Here is a 22,741-nt window from a genome sequence, read left to right as displayed (position 1 = left end):
ATGAAACCTTTCATTACAATGCTCCATGACACTTGTCATCACAATGCTCAACGGCCTTGATCGTCACAATGCTCCCAGGCACTTTTCATCACGATGTTCCATGAAAACTTGCATCACTTTGCTCCACGACCATTGTCATCACAATAGTCCATACCCTTGTCAACACAATGCTGCATAATCCCTGTCATCACAATTCTCCTTGACTGCTGTCATCACGATAATCCAGGACAATTTTCATAACAATGGTTCATTCCCCCAGTCATCTCAGTGCTCCATGATACCTTTCATCACAATTCCTAGGTGATCAATGTCATCACAAGGCCCCATGACACCTGTCATCACAATTTGCTATGACCCTTGTCATCACAATACTCGATGAACCGTGTCATCACAGTGTTCCAGGGCACATGTCATCACAATGATCCATGACGACTTTCATCACAATGCTCCAATACACCTGTCATCACAATGCTCCATGGCCCCTGTTATCATATTGCTCCATGATCACTTTCATCACAATGATCCATGACCAATGTCATCACCATTCCTAATGACGCCTGTCATCTCAATGCTCCATGGCACCTTCATCACAATGATCCATGAACCCTTTCATCACAATGTTCCCTGTCCTTTTCATCACAATGTTCCATGGGCCCTGTCATCACAATGCTCCATGCGCTTGTCATCAAAATGCTCCAGAACTCTTGTCATCATAATGCTCCATGCCAATGTCATCAAAATGCCCCATGACACTTGTCATCACAATGCTCCACGTCATTTGTCATCACAATGCTCCATGACCCTTGTCATAACAATGGTCCATGGCCTTGTCATCACAATGTTCCATGGCCTCTGACATCACTATGCTCTATGGTTTTTCTCATCACAATGCTCTTTGACCCCTGTCATCACAATGCTTGATGACCATTGTCATCACAATGCTCCAAGAACCCTGTCATCACAATGCTCCATGCCGTTGACATCACAATGCTCCATGGCCCTTGTAATTAGAATGCTCCATGCCCTTGTCATCACAATGCTCCAGAACACTTGTGATCATAATACGCCTTTCCTGTGTCATCCCATTGCTCAATGACCCTTGTCATCAAAATATTCCTTGTCCTTTGTCATCACAGTGCTCCATGATACCTTTACTCAAAATTCTACATGACAACTGTCATCACTATGCAAGATGACCAATGTCATCACAAGGCCCCATGACACGTGTCATCACAATTCGCCTTGGCCCTGGACATCTCAATGCTGTGTGAACCGTGTCATCACTAGGTTCCAGGACACTTGTCATCACAATGCTCCATGAACTCTGTTATCTCAATGTTCCATGGCCTTTGTATTCACAATGCTCCATTGTCCTGATAATCGCATTGCTCCATGAACACTTTCATCACAATGCTCCTTGACCACTGTCACCCTAATTCCCCATGACGTCTCGCCTCACTGTCTTCCAAGGCCACTCTCATCAAAATGCTCCATGATCTGTGTCAGCACAATATTGCATGACACTTGTCATCACAATGCTCCATGATGCCTGTCATCACAATGCTCCATGAATTTGTTATCACAATGCTCCAGGACCAGTTTCATCACAATACTCCATCCCCCTTTTCATCACAGTGCACAATGAAACCTTTCATTACAATGCTCCATGACACTTGTCATCACAATGCTCAACGGCCTTGATCGTCACAATGCTCCCAGGCACTTTTCATCACGATGTTCCATGAAAACTTGCATCACTTTGCTCCACGACCATTGTCATCACAATAGTCCATACCCTTGTCAACACAATGCTGCATAATCCCTGTCATCACAATTCTCCTTGACTGCTGTCATCACGATAATCCAGGACAATTTTCATAACAATGGTTCATTCCCCCAGTCATCTCAGTGCTCCATGATACCTTTCATCACAATTCCTAGATGATCAATGTCATCACAAGGCCCCATGACACCTGTCATCACAATTTGCTATGACCCTTGTCATCACAATACTCGATGAACCGTGTCATCACAGTGTTCCAGGGCACATGTCATCACAATGATCCATGACGACTTTCATCACAATGCTCCAATACACCTGTCATCACAATGCTCCATGGCCCCTGTTATCATATTGCTCCATGATCACTTTCATCACAATGATCCATGACCAATGTCATCACCATTCCTAATGACGCCTGTCATCTCAATGCTCCATGGCACCTTCATCACAATGATCCATGAACCCATTCATCACAATGTTCCCTGTCCTTTTCATCACAATGTTCCATGGGCCCTGTCATCACAATGCTCCATGCGCTTGTCATCAAAATGCTCCAGAACTCTTGTCATCATAATGCTCCATGCCAGTGTCATCAAAATGCCCCATGACACTTGTCATCACAATGCTCCACGTCATTTGTCATCACAATGCTCCATGACCCTTGTCATAACAATGGTCCATGGCCTTGTCATCACAATGTTCCATGGCCTCTGACATCACTATGCTCTATGGTTTTTCTCATCACAATGCTCTTTGACCCTGTCATCACAATGCTTGATGACCATTGTCATCACAATGCTCCAAGAACCCTGTCATCACAATGCTCCATGCCGTTGACATCACAATGCTCCATGGCCGTTGTAATTAGAATGCTCCATGCCCTTGTCATCACAATGCTCCAGAACACTTGTGATCATAATACGCCTTTCCTGTGTCATCCCATTGCTCAATGACCCTTCTCATCAAAATATTCCTTGTCCTTTGTCATCACAGTGCTCCATGATACCTTTAATCAAAATTCTACATGACAACTGTCATCACAATGCAAGATGACCAATGTCATCACAAGGCCCCATGACACGTGTCATCACAATTCGCCTTGGCCCTGGACATCTCAATGCTGTGTGAACCGTGTCATCACTAGGTTCCAGGACACTTGTCATCACAATGCTCCATGAACTCTGTTATCTCAATGTTCCATGGCCTTTGTATTCACAATGCTCCATTGTCCTGATAATCGCATTGCTCCATGAACACTTTCATCACAATGCTCCTTGACCACTGTCACCCTAATTCCCCATGATGTCTCGCCTCACTGTCTTCCAAGGCCACTCTCATCAAAATGCTCCATGATCTGTGTCAGCACAATATTGCATGACACTTGTCATCACAATGCTCCATGATGCCTGTCATCACAATGCTCCATGAATTTGTTATCACAATGCTCCAGGACCTGTTTCATCACAATACTCCATCCCCCTTTTCATCACAGTGCACAATGAAACCTTTCATTACAATGCTCCATGACACTTGTCATCACAATGCTCAACGGCCTTTATCGTCACAATGCTCCCAGGCACTTTTCATCACGATGTTCCATGAAAACTTACATCACTTTGCTCCACGACCATTGTCATCACAATAGTCCATACCCTTGTCAACACAATGCTGCATAATCCCTGTCATCACAATTCTCCTTGACTGCTGTCATCACGATAATCCAGGACAATTTTCATAACAATGGTTCATTCCCCCAGTCATCTCAGTGCTCCATGATACCTTTCATCACAATTCCTAGATGATCAATGTCATCACAAGGCCCCATGACACCTGTCATCACAATTTGCTATGACCCTTGTCATCACAATACTCGATGAACCGTGTCATCACAGTGTTCCAGGGCACATGTCATCACAATGATCCATGACGACTTTCATCACAATGCTCCAATACACCTGTCATCACAATGCTCCATGGCCCCTGTTATCATATTGCTCCATGATCACTTTCATCACAATGATCCATGACCAATGTCATCACCATTCCTAATGACGCCTGTCATCTCAATGCTCCATGGCACCTTCATCACAATGATCCATGAACCCATTCATCACAATGTTCCCTGTCCTTTTCATCACAATGTTCCATGGGCCCTGTCATCACAATGCTCCATGCGCTTGTCATCAAAATGCTCCAGAACTCTTGTCATCATAATGCTCCATGCCAATGTCATCAAAATGCCCCATGACACTTGTCATCACAATGCTCCACGTCATTTGTCATCACAATGCTCCATGACCCTTGTCATAACAATGGTCCATGGCCTTGTCATCACAATGTTCCATGGCCTCTGACATCACTATGCTCTATGGTTTTTCTCATCACAATGCTCTTTGACCCCTGTCATCACAATGCTTGATGACCATTGTCATCACAATGCTCCAAGAACCCTGTCATCACAATGCTCCATGCCGTTGACATCACAATGCTCCATGGCCCTTGTAATTAGAATGCTCCATGCCCTTGTCATCACAATGCTCCAGAACACTTGTGATCATAATACGCCTTTCCTGTGTCATCCCATTGCTCAATGACCCTTGTCATCAAAATATTCCTTGTCCTTTGTCATCACAGTGCTCCATGATACCTTTACTCAAAATTCTACATGACAACTGTCATCACTATGCAAGATGACCAATGTCATCACAAGGCCCCATGACACGTGTCATCACAATTCGCCTTGGCCCTGGACATCTCAATGCTGTGTGAACCGTGTCATCACTAGGTTCCAGGACACTTGTCATCACAATGCTCCATGAACTCTGTTATCTCAATGTTCCATGGCCTTTGTATTCACAATGCTCCATTGTCCTGATAATCGCATTGCTCCATGAACACTTTCATCACAATGCTCCTTGACCACTGTCACCCTAATTCCCCATGACGTCTCGCCTCACTGTCTTCCAAGGCCACTCTCATCAAAATGCTCCATGATCTGTGTCAGCACAATATTGCATGACACTTGTCATCACAATGCTCCATGATGCCGGTCATCACAATGCTCCATGAATTTGTTATCACAATGCTCCAGGACCAGTTTCATCACAATACTCCATCCCCCTTTTCATCACAGTGCACAATGAAACCTTTCATTACAATGCTCCATGACACTTGTCATCACAATGCTCAACGGCCTTGATCGTCACAATGCTCCCAGGCACTTTTCATCACGATGTTCCATGAAAACTTGCATCACTTTGCTCCACGACCATTGTCATCACAATAGTCCATACCCTTGTCAACACAATGCTGCATAATCCCTGTCATCACAATTCTCCTTGACTGCTGTCATCACGATAATCCAGGACAATTTTCATAACAATGGTTCATTCCCCCAGTCATCTCAGTGCTCCATGATACCTTTCATCACAATTCCTAGATGATCAATGTCATCACAAGGCCCCATGACACCTGTCATCACAATTTGCTATGACCCTTGTCATCACAATACTCGATGAACCGTGTCATCACAGTGTTCCAGGGCACATGTCATCACAATGATCCATGACGACTTTCATCACAATGCTCCAATACACCTGTCATCACAATGCTCCATGGCCCCTGTTATCATATTGCTCCATGATCACTTTCATCACAATGATCCATGACCAATGTCATCACCATTCCTAATGACGCCTGTCATCTCAATGCTCCATGGCACCTTCATCACAATGCTCCATGAACCCATTCATCACAATGTTCCCTGTCCTTTTCATCACAATGTTCCATGGGCCCTGTCATCACAATGCTCCATGCGCTTGTCATCAAAATGCTCCAGAACTCTTGTCATCATAATGCTCCATGCCAGTGTCATCAAAATGCCCCATGACACTTGTCATCACAATGCTCCACGTCATTTGTCATCACAATGCTCCATGACCCTTGTCATAACAATGGTCCATGGCCTTGTCATCACAATGTTCCATGGCCTCTGACATCACTATGCTCTATGGTTTTTCTCATCACAATGCTCTTTGACCCTGTCATCACAATGCTTGATGACCATTGTCATCACAATGCTCCAAGAACCCTGTCATCACAATGCTCCATGCCGTTGACATCACAATGCTCCATGGCCCTTGTAATTAGAATGCTCCATGCCCTTGTCATCACAATGCTCCAGAACACTTGTGATCATAATACGCCTTTCCTGTGTCATCCCATTGCTCAATGACCCTTGTCATCAAAATATTCCTTGTCCTTTGTCATCACAGTGCTCCATGATACCTTTAATCAAAATTCTACATGACAACTGTCATCACAATGCAAGATGACCAATGTCATCACAAGGCCCCATGACACGTGTCATCACAATTCGCCTTGGCCCTTGACATCTCAATGCTGTGTGAACCGTGTCATCACTAGGTTCCAGGACACTTGTCATCACAATGCTCCATGAACTATGTTATCTCAATGTTCCATGGCCTTTGTATTCAAAATGCTCCATTGTCCTGATAATCGCATTGCTCCATGAACACTTTCATCACAATGCTCCTTGACCACTGTCACCCTAATTCCCCATGACGTCTCGCCTCACTGTCTTCCAAGGCCACTCTCATCAAAATGCTCCATGATCTGTGTCAGCACAATATTGCATGACACTTGTCATCACAATGCTCCATGATGCCTGTCATCACAATGCTCCATGAATTTGTTATCACAATGCTCCAGGACCAGTTTCATCACAATACTCCATCCCCCTTTTCATCACAGTGCACAATGAAACCTTTCATTACAATGCTCCATGACACTTGTCATCACAATGCTCAACGGCCTTGATCGTCACAATGCTCCCAGGCACTTTTCATCACGATGTTCCATGAAAACTTACATCACTTTGCTCCACGACCATTGTCATCACAATAGTCCATACCCTTGTCAACACAATGCTGCATAATCCCTGTCATCACAATTCTCCTTGACTGCTGTCATCACGATAATCCAGGACAATTTTCATAACAATGGTTCATTCCCCCAGTCATCTCAGTGCTCCATGATACCTTTCATCACAATTCCTAGATGATCAATGTCATCACAAGGCCCCATGACACCTGTCATCACAATTTGCTATGACCCTTGTCATCACAATACTCGATGAACCGTGTCATCACAGTGTTTCAGGGCACATGTCATCACAATGATCCATGACGGCTTTCATCACAATGCTCCAATACACCTGTCATCACAATGCTCCATGGCCCCTGTTATCATATTGCTCCATGATCACTTTCATCACAATGATCCATGACCAATGTCATCACCATTCCTAATGACGCCTGTCATCTCAATGCTCCATGGCACCTTCATCACAATGCTCCATGAACCCATTCATCACAATGTTCCCTGTCCTTTTCATCACAATGTTCCATGGGCCCTGTCATCACAATGCTCCATGCGCTTGTCATCAAAATGCTCCAGAACTCTTGTCATCATAATGCTCCATGCCAGTGTCATCAAAATGCCCCATGACACTTGTCATCACAATGCTCCACGTCATTTGTCATCACAATGCTCCATGACCCTTGTCATAACAATGGTCCATGGCCTTGTCATCACAATGTTCCATGGCCTCTGACATCACTATGCTCTATGGTTTTTCTCATCACAATGCTCTTTGACCCCTGTCATCACAATGCTTGATGACCATTGTCATCACAATGCTCCAAGAACCCTGTCATCACAATGCTCCATGCCGTTGACATCACAATGCTCCATGGCCCTTGTAATTAGAATGCTCCATGCCCTTGTCATCACAATGCTCCAGAACACTTGTGATCATAATACGCCTTTCCTGTGTCATCCCATTGCTCAATGACCCTTGTCATCAAAATATTCCTTGTCCTTTGTCATCACAGTGCTCCATGATACCTTTAATCAAAATTCTACATGACAACTGTCATCACAATGCAAGATGACCAATGTCATCACAAGGCCCCATGACACGTGTCATCACAATTCGCCTTGGCCCTGGACATCTCAATGCTGTGTGAACCGTGTCATCACTAGGTTCCAGGACACTTGTCATCACAATGCTCCATGAACTCTGTTATCTCAATGTTCCATGGCCTTTGTATTCACAATGCTCCATTGTCCTGATAATCGCATTGCTCCATGAACACTTTCATCACAATGCTCCTTGACCACTGTCACCCTAATTCCCCATGACGTCTCGCCTCACTGTCTTCCAAGGCCACTCTCATCAAAATGCTCCATGATCTGTGTCAGCACAATATTGCATGACACTTGTCATCACAATGCTCCATGATGCCTGTCATCACAATGCTCCATGAATTTGTTATCACAATGCTCCAGGACCAGTTTCATCACAATACTCCATCCCCCTTTTCATCACAGTGCACAATGAAACCTTTCATTACAATGCTCCATGACACTTGTCATCACAATGCTCAACGGCCTTTATCGTCACAATGCTCCCAGGCACTTTTCATCACGATGTTCCATGAAAACTTACATCACTTTGCTCCACGACCATTGTCATCACAATAGTCCATACCCTTGTCAACACAATGCTGCATAATCCCTGTCATCACAATTCTCCTTGACTGCTGTCATCACGATAATCCAGGACAATTTTCATAACAATGGTTCATTCCCCCAGTCATCTCAGTGCTCCATGATACCTTTCATCACAATTCCTAGATGATCAATGTCATCACAAGGCCCCATGACACCTGTCATCACAATTTGCTATGACCCTTGTCATCACAATACTCGATGAACCGTGTCATCACAGTGTTCCAGGGCACATGTCATCACAATGATCCATGACGACTTTCATCACAATGCTCCAATACACCTGTCATCACAATGCTCCATGGCCCCTGTTATCATATTGCTCCATGATCACTTTCATCACAATGATCCATGACCAATGTCATCACCATTCCTAATGACGCCTGTCATCTCAATGCTCCATGGCACCTTCATCACAATGATCCATGAACCCATTCATCACAATGTTCCCTGTCCTTTTCATCACAATGTTCCATGGGCCCTGTCATCACAATGCTCCATGCGCTTGTCATCAAAATGCTCCAGAACTCTTGTCATCATAATGCTCCATGCCAGTGTCATCAAAATGCCCCATGACACTTGTCATCACAATGCTCCACGTCATTTGTCATCACAATGCTCCATGACCCTTGTCATAACAATGGTCCATGGCCTTGTCATCACAATGTTCCATGGCCTCTGACATCACTATGCTCTATGGTTTTTCTCATCACAATGCTCTTTGACCCCTGTCATCACAATGCTTGATGACCATTGTCATCACAATGCTCCAAGAACCCTGTCATCACAATGCTCCATGCCGTTGACATCACAATGCTCCATGGCCCTTGTAATTAGAATGCTCCATGCCCTTGTCATCACAATGCTCCAGAACACTTGTGATCATAATACGCCTTTCCTGTGTCATCCCATTGCTCAATGACCCTTGTCATCAAAATATTCCTTGTCCTTTGTCATCACAGTGCTCCATGATACCTTTACTCAAAATTCTACATGACAACTGTCATCACTATGCAAGATGACCAATGTCATCACAAGGCCCCATGACACGTGTCATCACAATTCGCCTTGGCCCTGGACATCTCAATGCTGTGTGAACCGTGTCATCACTAGGTTCCAGGACACTTGTCATCACAATGCTCCATGAACTCTGTTATCTCAATGTTCCATGGCCTTTGTATTCACAATGCTCCATTGTCCTGATAATCGCATTGCTCCATGAACACTTTCATCACAATGCTCCTTGACCACTGTCACCCTAATTCCCCATGACGTCTCGCCTCACTGTCTTCCAAGGCCACTCTCATCAAAATGCTCCATGATCTGTGTCAGCACAATATTGCATGACACTTGTCATCACAATGCTCCATGATGCCTGTCATCACAATGCTCCATGAATTTGTTATCACAATGCTCCAGGACCAGTTTCATCACAATACTCCATCCCCCTTTTCATCACAGTGCACAATGAAACCTTTCATTACAATGCTCCATGACACTTGTCATCACAATGCTCAACGGCCTTGATCGTCACAATGCTCCCAGGCACTTTTCATCACGATGTTCCATGAAAACTTGCATCACTTTGCTCCACGACCATTGTCATCACAATAGTCCATACCCTTGTCAACACAATGCTGCATAATCCCTGTCATCACAATTCTCCTTGACTGCTGTCATCACGATAATCCAGGACAATTTTCATAACAATGGTTCATTCCCCCAGTCATCTCAGTGCTCCATGATACCTTTCATCACAATTCCTAGATGATCAATGTCATCACAAGGCCCCATGACACCTGTCATCACAATTTGCTATGACCCTTGTCATCACAATACTCGATGAACCGTGTCATCACAGTGTTCCAGGGCACATGTCATCACAATGATCCATGACGACTTTCATCACAATGCTCCAATACACCTGTCATCACAATGCTCCATGGCCCCTGTTATCATATTGCTCCATGATCACTTTCATCACAATGATCCATGACCAATGTCATCACCATTCCTAATGACGCCTGTCATCTCAATGCTCCATGGCACCTTCATCACAATGCTCCATGAACCCATTCATCACAATGTTCCCTGTCCTTTTCATCACAATGTTCCATGGGCCCTGTCATCACAATGCTCCATGCGCTTGTCATCAAAATGCTCCAGAACTCTTGTCATCATAATGCTCCATGCCAGTGTCATCAAAATGCCCCATGACACTTGTCATCACAATGCTCCACGTCATTTGTCATCACAATGCTCCATGACCCTTGTCATCACAATGTTCCATGGCCTCTGACATCACTATGCTCTATGGTTTTTCTCATCACAATGCTCTTTGACCCTGTCATCACAATGCTTGATGACCATTGTCATCACAATGCTCCAAGAACCCTGTCATCACAATGCTCCATGCCGTTGACATCACAATGCTCCATGGCCCTTGTAATTAGAATGCTCCATGCCCTTGTCATCACAATGCTCCAGAACACTTGTGATCATAATACGCCTTTCCTGTGTCATCCCATTGCTCAATGACCCTTGTCATCAAAATATTCCTTGTCCTTTGTCATCACAGTGCTCCATGATACCTTTAATCAAAATTCTACATGACAACTGTCATCACAATGCAAGATGACCAATGTCATCACAAGGCCCCATGACACGTGTCATCACAATTCGCCTTGGCCCTTGACATCTCAATGCTGTGTGAACCGTGTCATCACTAGGTTCCAGGACACTTGTCATCACAATGCTCCATGAACTATGTTATCTCAATGTTCCATGGCCTTTGTATTCACAATGCTCCATTGTCCTGATAATCGCATTGCTCCATGAACACTTTCATCACAATGCTCCTTGACCACTGTCACCCTAATTCCCCATGACGTCTCGCCTCACTGTCTTCCAAGGCCACTCTCATCAAAATGCTCCATGATCTGTGTCAGCACAATATTGCATGACACTTGTCATCACAATGCTCCATGATGCCTGTCATCACAATGCTCCATGAATTTGTTATCACAATGCTCCAGGACCAGTTTCATCACAATACTCCATCCCCCTTTTCATCACAGTGCACAATGAAACCTTTCATTACAATGCTCCATGACACTTGTCATCACAATGCTCAACGGCCTTGATCGTCACAATGCTCCCAGGCACTTTTCATCACGATGTTCCATGAAAACTTACATCACTTTGCTCCACGACCATTGTCATCACAATAGTCCATACCCTTGTCAACACAATGCTGCATAATCCCTGTCATCACAATTCTCCTTGACTGCTGTCATCACGATAATCCAGGACAATTTTCATAACAATGGTTCATTCCCCCAGTCATCTCAGTGCTCCATGATACCTTTCATCACAATTCCTAGATGATCAATGTCATCACAAGGCCCCATGACACCTGTCATCACAATTTGCTATGACCCTTGTCATCACAATACTCGATGAACCGTGTCATCACAGTGTTTCAGGGCACATGTCATCACAATGATCCATGACGGCTTTCATCACAATGCTCCAATACACCTGTCATCACAATGCTCCATGGCCCCTGTTATCATATTGCTCCATGATCACTTTCATCACAATGATCCATGACCAATGTCATCACCATTCCTAATGACGCCTGTCATCTCAATGCTCCATGGCACCTTCATCACAATGCTCCATGAACCCATTCATCACAATGTTCCCTGTCCTTTTCATCACAATGTTCCATGGGCCCTGTCATCACAATGCTCCATGCGCTTGTCATCAAAATGCTCCAGAACTCTTGTCATCATAATGCTCCATGCCAGTGTCATCAAAATGCCCCATGACACTTGTCATCACAATGCTCCACGTCATTTGTCATCACAATGCTCCATGACCCTTGTCATAACAATGGTCCATGGCCTTGTCATCACAATGTTCCATGGCCTCTGACATCACTATGCTCTATGGTTTTTCTCATCACAATGCTCTTTGACCCCTATCATCACAATGCTTGATGACCATTGTCATCACAATGCTCCAAGAACCCTGTCATCACAATGCTCCATGCCGTTGACATCACAATGCTCCATGGCCCTTGTAATTAGAATGCTCCATGCCCTTGTCATCACAATGCTCCAGAACACTTGTGATCATAATACGCCTTTCCTGTGTCATCCCATTGCTCAATGACCCTTCTCATCAAAATATTCCTTGTCCTTTGTCATCACAGTGCTCCATGATACCTTTAATCAAAATTCTACATGACAACTGTCATCACAATGCAAGATGACCAATGTCATCACAAGGCCCCATGACACGTGTCATCACAATTCGCCTTGGCCCTGGACATCTCAATGCTGTGTGAACCGTGTCATCACTAGGTTCCAGGACACTTGTCATCACAATGCTCCATGAACTCTGTTATCTCAATGTTCCATGGCCTTTGTATTCACAATGCTCCATTGTCCTGATAATCGCATTGCTCCATGAACACTTTCATCACAATGCTCCTTGACCACTGTCACCCTAATTCCCCATGACGTCTCGCCTCACTGTCTTCCAAGGCCACTCTCATCAAAATGCTCCATGATCTGTGTCAGCACAATATTGCATGACACTTGTCATCACAATGCTCCATGATGCCTGTCATCACAATGCTCCATGAATTTGTTATCACAATGCTCCAGGACCAGTTTCATCACAATACTCCATCCCCCTTTTCATCACAGTGCACAATGAAACCTTTCATTACAATGCTCCATGACACTTGTCATCACAATGCTCAACGGCCTTTATCGTCACAATGCTCCCAGGCACTTTTCATCACGATGTTCCATGAAAACTTACATCACTTTGCTCCACGACCATTGTCATCACAATAGTCCATACCCTTGTCAACACAATGCTGCATAATCCCTGTCATCACAATTCTCCTTGACTGCTGTCATCACGATAATCCAGGACAATTTTCATAACAATGGTTCATTCCCCCAGTCATCTCAGTGCTCCATGATACCTTTCATCACAATTCCTAGATGATCAATGTCATCACAAGGCCCCATGACACCTGTCATCACAATTTGCTATGACCCTTGTCATCACAATACTCGATGAACCGTGTCATCACAGTGTTCCAGGGCACATGTCATCACAATGATCCATGACGACTTTCATCACAATGCTCCAATACACCTGTCATCACAATGCTCCATGGCCCCTGTTATCATATTGCTCCATGATCACTTTCATCACAATGATCCATGACCAATGTCATCACCATTCCTAATGACGCCTGTCATCTCAATGCTCCATGGCACCTTCATCACAATGCTCCATGAACCCATTCATCACAATGTTCCCTGTCCTTTTCATCACAATGTTCCATGGGCCCTGTCATCACAATGCTCCATGCGCTTGTCATCAAAATGCTCCAGAACTCTTGTCATCATAATGCTCCATGCCAATGTCATCAAAATGCCCCATGACACTTGTCATCACAATGCTCCACGTCATTTGTCATCACAATGCTCCATGACCCTTGTCATAACAATGGTCCATGGCCTTGTCATCACAATGTTCCATGGCCTCTGACATCACTATGCTCTATGGTTTTTCTCATCACAATGCTCTTTGACCCCTGTCATCACAATGCTTGATGACCATTGTCATCACAATGCTCCAAGAACCCTGTCATCACAATGCTCCATGCCGTTGACATCACAATGCTCCATGGCCCTTGTAATTAGAATGCTCCATGCCCTTGTCATCACAATGCTCCAGAACACTTGTGATCATAATACGCCTTTCCTGTGTCATCCCATTGCTCAATGACCCTTGTCATCAAAATATTCCTTGTCCTTTGTCATCACAGTGCTCCATGATACCTTTACTCAAAATTCTACATGACAACTGTCATCACTATGCAAGATGACCAATGTCATCACAAGGCCCCATGACACGTGTCATCACAATTCGCCTTGGCCCTGGACATCTCAATGCTGTGTGAACCGTGTCATCACTAGGTTCCAGGACACTTGTCATCAAAATGCTCCATGAACTCTGTTATCTCAATGTTCCATGGCCTTTGTATTCACAATGCTCCATTGTCCTGATAATCGCATTGCTCCATGAACACTTTCATCACAATGCTCCTTGACCACTGTCACCCTAATTCCCCATGACGTCTCGCCTCACTGTCTTCCAAGGCCACTCTCATCAAAATGCTCCATGATCTGTGTCAGCACAATATTGCATGACACTTGTCATCACAATGCTCCATGATGCCTGTCATCACAATGCTCCATGAATTTGTTATCACAATGCTCCAGGACCAGTTTCATCACAATACTCCATCCCCCTTTTCATCACAGTGCACAATGAAACCTTTCATTACAATGCTCCATGACACTTGTCATCACAATGCTCAACGGCCTTGATCGTCACAATGCTCCCAGGCACTTTTCATCACGATGTTCCATGAAAACTTGCATCACTTTGCTCCACGACCATTGTCATCACAATAGTCCATACCCTTGTCAACACAATGCTGCATAATCCCTGTCATCACAATTCTCCTTGACTGCTGTCATCACGATAATCCAGGACAATTTTCATAACAATGGTTCATTCCCCCAGTCATCTCAGTGCTCCATGATACCTTTCATCACAATTCCTAGATGATCAATGTCATCACAAGGCCCCATGACACCTGTCATCACAATTTGCTATGACCCTTGTCATCACAATACTCGATGAACCGTGTCATCACAGTGTTCCAGGGCACATGTCATCACAATGATCCATGACGACTTTCATCACAATGCTCCAATACACCTGTCATCACAATGCTCCATGGCCCCTGTTATCATATTGCTCCATGATCACTTTCATCACAATGATCCATGACCAATGTCATCACCATTCCTAATGACGCCTGTCATCTCAATGCTCCATGGCACCTTCATCACAATGCTCCATGAACCCATTCATCACAATGTTCCCTGTCCTTTTCATCACAATGTTCCATGGGCCCTGTCATCACAATGCTCCATGCGCTTGTCATCAAAATGCTCCAGAATTCTTGTCATCATAATGCTCCATACCAGTGTCATCAAAATGCCCCATGACACTTGTCATCACAATGCTCCATGACCCTTGTCATAACAATGGTCCATGGCCTTGTCATCACAATGTTCCATGGCCTCTGACATCACTATGCTCTATGGTTTTTCTCATCACAATGCTCTTTGACCCCTGTCATCACAATGCTTGATGACCATTGTCATCACAATGCTCCAAGAACCCTGTCATCACAATGCTCCATGCCGTTGACATCACAATGCTCCATGGCCCTTGTAATTAGAATGCTCCATGCCCTTGTCATCACAATGCTCCAGAACACTTGTGATCATAATACGCCTTTCCTGTGTCATCCCATTGCTCAATGACCCTTGTCATCAAAATATTCCTTGTCCTTTGTCATCACAGTGCTCCATGATACCTTTAATCAAAATTCTACATGACAACTGTCATCACAATGCAAGATGACCAATGTCATCACAAGGCCCCATGACACGTGTCATCACAATTCGCCTTGGCCCTGGACATCTCAATGCTGTATGAACCGTGTCATCACTAGGTTCCAGGACACTTGTCATCACAATGCTCCATGAACTCTGTTATCTCAATGTTCCATGGCCTTTGTATTCACAATGCTCCATTGTCCTGATAATCGCATTGCTCCATGAACACTTTCATCACAATGCTCCTTGACCACTGTCACCCTAATTCCCCATGACGTCTCGCCTCACTGTCTTCCAAGGCCACTCTCATCAAAATGCTCCATGATCTGTGTCAGCACAATATTGCATGACACTTGTCATCACAATGCTCCATGATGCCTGTCATCACAATGCTCCATGAATTTGTTATCACAATGCTCCAGGACCAGTTTCATCACAATACTCCATCCCCCTTTTCATCACAGTGCACAATGAAACCTTTCATTACAATGCTCCATGACACTTGTCATCACAATGCTCAACGGCCTTTATCGTCACAATGCTCCCAGGCACTTTTCATCACGATGTTCCATGAAAACTTACATCACTTTGCTCCACGACCATTGTCATCACAATAGTCCATACCCTTGTCAACACAATGCTGCATAATCCCTGTCATCACAATTCTCCTTGACTGCTGTCATCACGATAATCCAGGACAATTTTCATAACAATGGTTCATTCCCCCAGTCATCTCAGTGCTCCATGATACCTTTCATCACAATTCCTAGATGATCAATGTCATCACAAGGCCCCATGACACCTGTCATCACAATTTGCTATGACCCTTGTCATCACAATACTCGATGAACCGTGTCATCACAGTGTTCCAGGGCACATGTCATCACAATGATCCATGACGACTTTCATCACAATGCTCCAATACACCTGTCATCACAATGCTCCATGGCCCCTGTTATCATATTGCTCCATGATCACTTTCATCACAATGATCCATGACCAATGTCATCACCATTCCTAATGACGCCTGTCATCTCAATGCTCCATGGCACCTTCATCACAATGCTCCATGAACCCATTCATCACAATGTTCCCTGTCCTTTTCATCACAATGTTCCATGGGCCCTGTCATCACAATGCTCCATGCGCTTGTCATCAAAATGCTCCAGAACTCTTGTCATCATAATGCTCCATGCCAGTGTCATCAAAATGCCCCATGACACTTGTCATCACAATGCTCCACGTCATTTGTCATCACAATGCTCCATGACCCTTGTCATAACAATGGTCCATGGCCTTGTCATCACAATGTTCCATGGCCTCCGACATCACTATGCTCTATGGTTTTTCTCATCACAATGCTCTTTGACCCCTGTCATCACAATGCTTGATGACCATTGTCATCACAATGCTCCAAGAACCCTGTCATCACAATGCTCCATGCCGTTGACATCACAATGCTCCATGGCCCTTGTAATTAGAATGCTCCATGCCCTTGTCATCACAATGCTCCAGAACACTTGTGATCATAATACGCCTTTCCTGTGTCATCCCATTGCTCAATGACCCTTCTCATCAAAATATTCCTTGTCCTTTGTCATCACAGTGCTCCATGATACCTTTAATCAAAATTCTACATGACAACTGTCATCACAATGCAAGATGACCAATGTCATCACAAGGCCCCATGACACGTGTCATCACAATTCGCCTTGGCCCTTGACATCTCAATGCTGTGTGAACCGTGTCATCACTAGGTTCCAGGACACTTGTCATCACAATGCTCCATGAACTCTGTTATCTCAATGTTCCATGGCCTTTGTATTCACAATGCTCCATTGTCCTGATAATCGCATTGCTCCATGAACACTTTCATCACAATGCTCCTTGACCACTGTCACCCTAATTCCCCATGACGTCTCGCCTCACTGTCTTCCAAGGCCACTCTCATCAAAATGCTCCATGATCTGTGTCAGCACAATATTGCATGACACTTGTCATCACAATGCTCCATGATGCCTGTCATCACAATGCTCCATGAATTTGTTATCACAATGCTCCAGGACCAGTTTCATCACAATACTCCATCCCCCTTTTCATCACAGTGCACAATGAAACCTTTCATTACAATGCTCCATGACACTTGTCATCACAATGCTCAACGGCCTTTATCGTCACAATGCTCCCAGGCACTTTTCATCACGATGTTCCATGAAAACTTACATCACTTTGCTCCACGACCATTGTCATCACAATAGTCCATACCCTTGTCAACACAATGCTGCATAATCCCTGTCATCACAATTCTCCTTGACTGCTGTCATCACGATAATCCAGGACAATTTTCATAACAATGGTTCATTCCCCCAGTCATCTCAGTGCTCCATGATACCTTTCATCACAATTCCTAGATGATCAATGTCATCACAAGGCCCCATGACACCTGTCATCACAATTTGCTATGACCCTTGTCATCACAATACTCGATGAACCGTGTCATCACAGTGTTCCAGGGCACATGTCATCACAATGATCCATGACGACTTTCATCACAATGCTCCAATACACCTGTCATCACAATGCTCCATGGCCCCTGTTATCATATTGCTCCATGATCACTTTCATCACAATGATCCATGACCAATGTCATCACCATTCCTAATGACGCCTGTCATCTCAATGCTCCATGGCACCTTCATCACAATGATCCATGAACCCATTCATCACAATGTTCCCTGTCCTTTTCATCACAATGTTCCATGGGCCCTGTCATCACAATGCTCCATGCGCTTGTCATCAAAATGCTCCAGAACTCTTGTCATCATAATGCTCCATGCCAATGTCATCAAAATGCCCCATGACACTTGTCATCACAATGCTCCACGTCATTTGTCATCACAATGCTCCATGACCCTTGTCATAACAATGGTCCATGGCCTTGTCATCACAATGTTCCATGGCCTCTGACATCACTATGCTCTATGGTTTTTCTCATCACAATGCTCTTTGACCCCTGTCATCACAATGCTTGATGACCATTGTCATCACAATGCTCCAAGAACCCTGTCATCACAATGCTCCATGCCGTTGACATCACAATGCTCCATGGCCCTTGTAATTAGAATGCTCCATGCCCTTGTCATCACAATGCTCCAGAACACTTGTGATCATAATACGCCTTTCCTGTGTCATCCCATTGCTCAATGACCCTTGTCATCAAAATATTCCTTGTCCTTTGTCATCACAGTGCTCCATGATACCTTTACTCAAAATTCTACATGACAACTGTCATCACTATGCAAGATGACCAATGTCATCACAAGGCCCCATGACACGTGTCATCACAATTCGCCTTGGCCCTGGACATCTCAATGCTGTGTGAACCGTGTCATCACTAGGTTCCAGGACACTTGTCATCAAAATGCTCCATGAACTCTGTTATCTCAATGTTCCATGGCCTTTGTATTCACAATGCTCCATTGTCCTGATAATCGCATTGCTCCATGAACACTTTCATCACAATGCTCCTTGACCACTGTCACCCTAATTCCCCATGACGTCTCGCCTCACTGTCTTCCAGGGCCACTCTCATCAAAATGCTCCATGATCTGTGTCAGCACAATATTGCATGACACTTGTCATCACAATGCTCCATGATGCCTGTCATCACAATGCTCCATGAATTTGTTATCACAATGCTCCAGGACCAGTTTCATCACAATACTCCATCCCCCTTTTCATCACAGTGCACAATGAAACCTTTCATTACAATGCTCCATGACACTTGTCATCACAATGCTCAACGGCCTTGATCGTCACAATGCTCCCAGGCACTTTTCATCACGATGTTCCATGAAAACTTACATCACTTTGCTCCACGACCATTGTCATCACAATAGTCCATACCCTTGTCAACACAATGCTGCATAATCCCTGTCATCACAATTCTCCTTGACTGCTGTCATCACGATAATCCAGGACAATTTTCATAACAATGGTTCATTCCCCCAGTCATCTCAGTGCTCCATGATACCTTTCATCACAATTCCTAGATGATCAATGTCATCACAAGGCCCCATGACACCTGTCATCACAATTTGCTATGACCCTTGTCATCACAATACTCGATGAACCGTGTCATCACAGTGTTCCAGGGCACATGTCATCACAATGATCCATGACGACTTTCATCACAATGCTCCAATACACCTGTCATCACAATGCTCCATGGCCCCTGTTATCATATTGCTCCATGATCACTTTCATCACAATGATCCATGACCAATGTCATCACCATTCCTAATGACGCCTGTCATCTCAATGCTCCATGGCACCTTCATCACAATGCTCCATGAACCCATTCATCACAATGTTCCCTGTCCTTTTCATCACAATGTTCCATGGGCCCTGTCATCACAATGCTCCATGCGCTTGTCATCAAAATGCTCCAGAACTCTTGTCATCATAATGCTCCATGCCAATGTCATCAAAATGCCCCATGACACTTGTCATCACAATGCTCCACGTCATTTGTCATCACAATGCTCCATGACCCTTGTCATAACAATGGTCCATGGCCTTGTCATCACAATGTTCCATGGCCTCTGACATCACTATGCTCTATGGTTTTTCTCATCACAATGCTCTTTGACCCCTGTCATCACAATGCTTGATGACCATTGTCATCACAATGCTCCAAGAACCCTGTCATCACAATGCTCCATGCCGTTGACATCACAATGCTCCATGGCCCTTGTAATTAGAATGCTCCATGCCCTTGTCATCACAATGCTCCAGAACACTTGTGATCATAATACGCCTTTCCTGTGTCATCCCATTGCTCAATGACCCTTCTCATCAAAATATTCCTTGTCCTTTGTCATCACAGTGCTCCATGATACCTTTAATCAAAATTCTACATGACAACTGTCATCACAATGCAAGATGACCAATGTCATCACAAGGCCCCATGACACGTGTCATCACAATTCGCCTTGGCCCTGGACATCTCAATGCTGTATGAACCGTGTCATCACTAGGTTCCAGGACCCTTGTCATCACAATGCTCCATGAACTCTGTTATCTCAATGTTCCATGGCCTTTGTATTCACAATGCTCCATTGTCCTGATAATCGCATTGCTCCATGAACACTTTCATCACAATGCTCCTTGACCACTGTCACCCTAATTCCCCATGACGTCTCGCCTCACTGTCTTCCAAGGCCACTCTCATCAAAATGCTCCATGATCTGTGTCAGCACAATATTGCATGACACTTGTCATCACAATGCTCCATGATGCCTGTCATCACAATGCTCCATGAATTTGTTATCACAATGCTCCAGGACCAGTTTCATCACAATACTCCATCCCCCTTTTCATCACAGTGCACAATGAAACCTTTCATTACAATGCTCCATGACACTTGTCATCACAATGCTCAACGGCCTTTATCGTCACAATGCTCCCAGGCACTTTTCATCACGATATTCCATGAAAACTTACATCACTTTGCTCCACGACCATTGTCATCACAATAGTCCATACCCTTGTCAACACAATGCTGCATAATCCCTGTCATCACAATTCTCCTTGACTGCTGTCATCACGATAATCCAGGACAATTTTCATAACAATGGTTCATTCCCCCAGTCATCTCAGTGCTCCATGATACCTTTCATCACAATTCCTAGATGATCAATGTCATCACAAGGCCCCATGACACCTGTCATCACAATTTGCTATGACCCTTGTCATCACAATACTCGATGAACCGTGTCATCACAGTGTTCCAGGGCACATGTCATCACAATGATCCATGACGACTTTCATCACAATGCTCCAATACACCTGTCATCACAATGCTCCATGGCCCCTGTTATCATATTGCTCCATGATCACTTTCATCACAATGATCCATGACCAATGTCATCACCATTCCTAATGACGCCTGTCATCTCAATGCTCCATGGCACCTTCATCACAATGCTCCATGAACCCATTCATCACAATGTTCCCTGTCCTTTTCATCACAATGTTCCATGGGCCCTGTCATCACAATGCTCCATGCGCTTGTCATCAAAATGCTCCAGAACTCTTGTCATCATAATGCTCCATGCCAGTGTCATCAAAATGCCCCATGACACTTGTCATCACAATGCTCCACGTCATTTGTCATCACAATGCTCCATGACCCTTGTCATAACAATGGTCCATGGCCTTGTCATCACAATGTTGCATGGCCTCTGACATCACTATGCTCTATGGTTTTTCTCATCACAATGCTCTTTGACCCCTGTCATCACAATGCTTGATGACCATTGTCATCACAATGCTCCAAGAACCCTGTCATCACAATGCTCCATGCCGTTGACATCACAATGCTCCATGGCCCTTGTAATTAGAATGCTCCATGCCCTTGTCATCACAATGCTCCAGAACACTTGTGATCATAATACGCCTTTCCTGTGTCATCCCATTGCTCAATGACCCTTCTCATCAAAATATTCCTTGTCCTTTGTCATCACAGTGCTCCATGATACCTTTAATCAAAATTCTACATGACAACTGTCATCACAATGCAAGATGACCAATGTCATCACAAGGCCCCATGACACGTGTCATCACAATTCGCCTTGGCCCTGGACATCTCAATGCTGTGTGAACCGTGTCATCACTAGGTTCCAGGACACTTGTCATCACAATGCTCCATGAACTCTGTTATCTCAATGTTCCATGGCCTTTGTATTCACAATGCTCCATTGTCCTGATAATCGCATTGCTCCATGAACACTTTCATCACAATGCTCCTTGACCACTGTCACCCTAATTCCCCATGACGTCTCGCCTCACT

The sequence above is a fragment of the Balaenoptera physalus genome (genome assembly GCF_965194825.1).
Source record: "Balaenoptera physalus genome assembly, chromosome: 19".
In the NCBI taxonomy this organism is placed as follows: domain Eukaryota; kingdom Metazoa; phylum Chordata; class Mammalia; order Artiodactyla; family Balaenopteridae; genus Balaenoptera; species Balaenoptera physalus.
Note: the sequence above shows the minus strand (reverse complement) of the source record.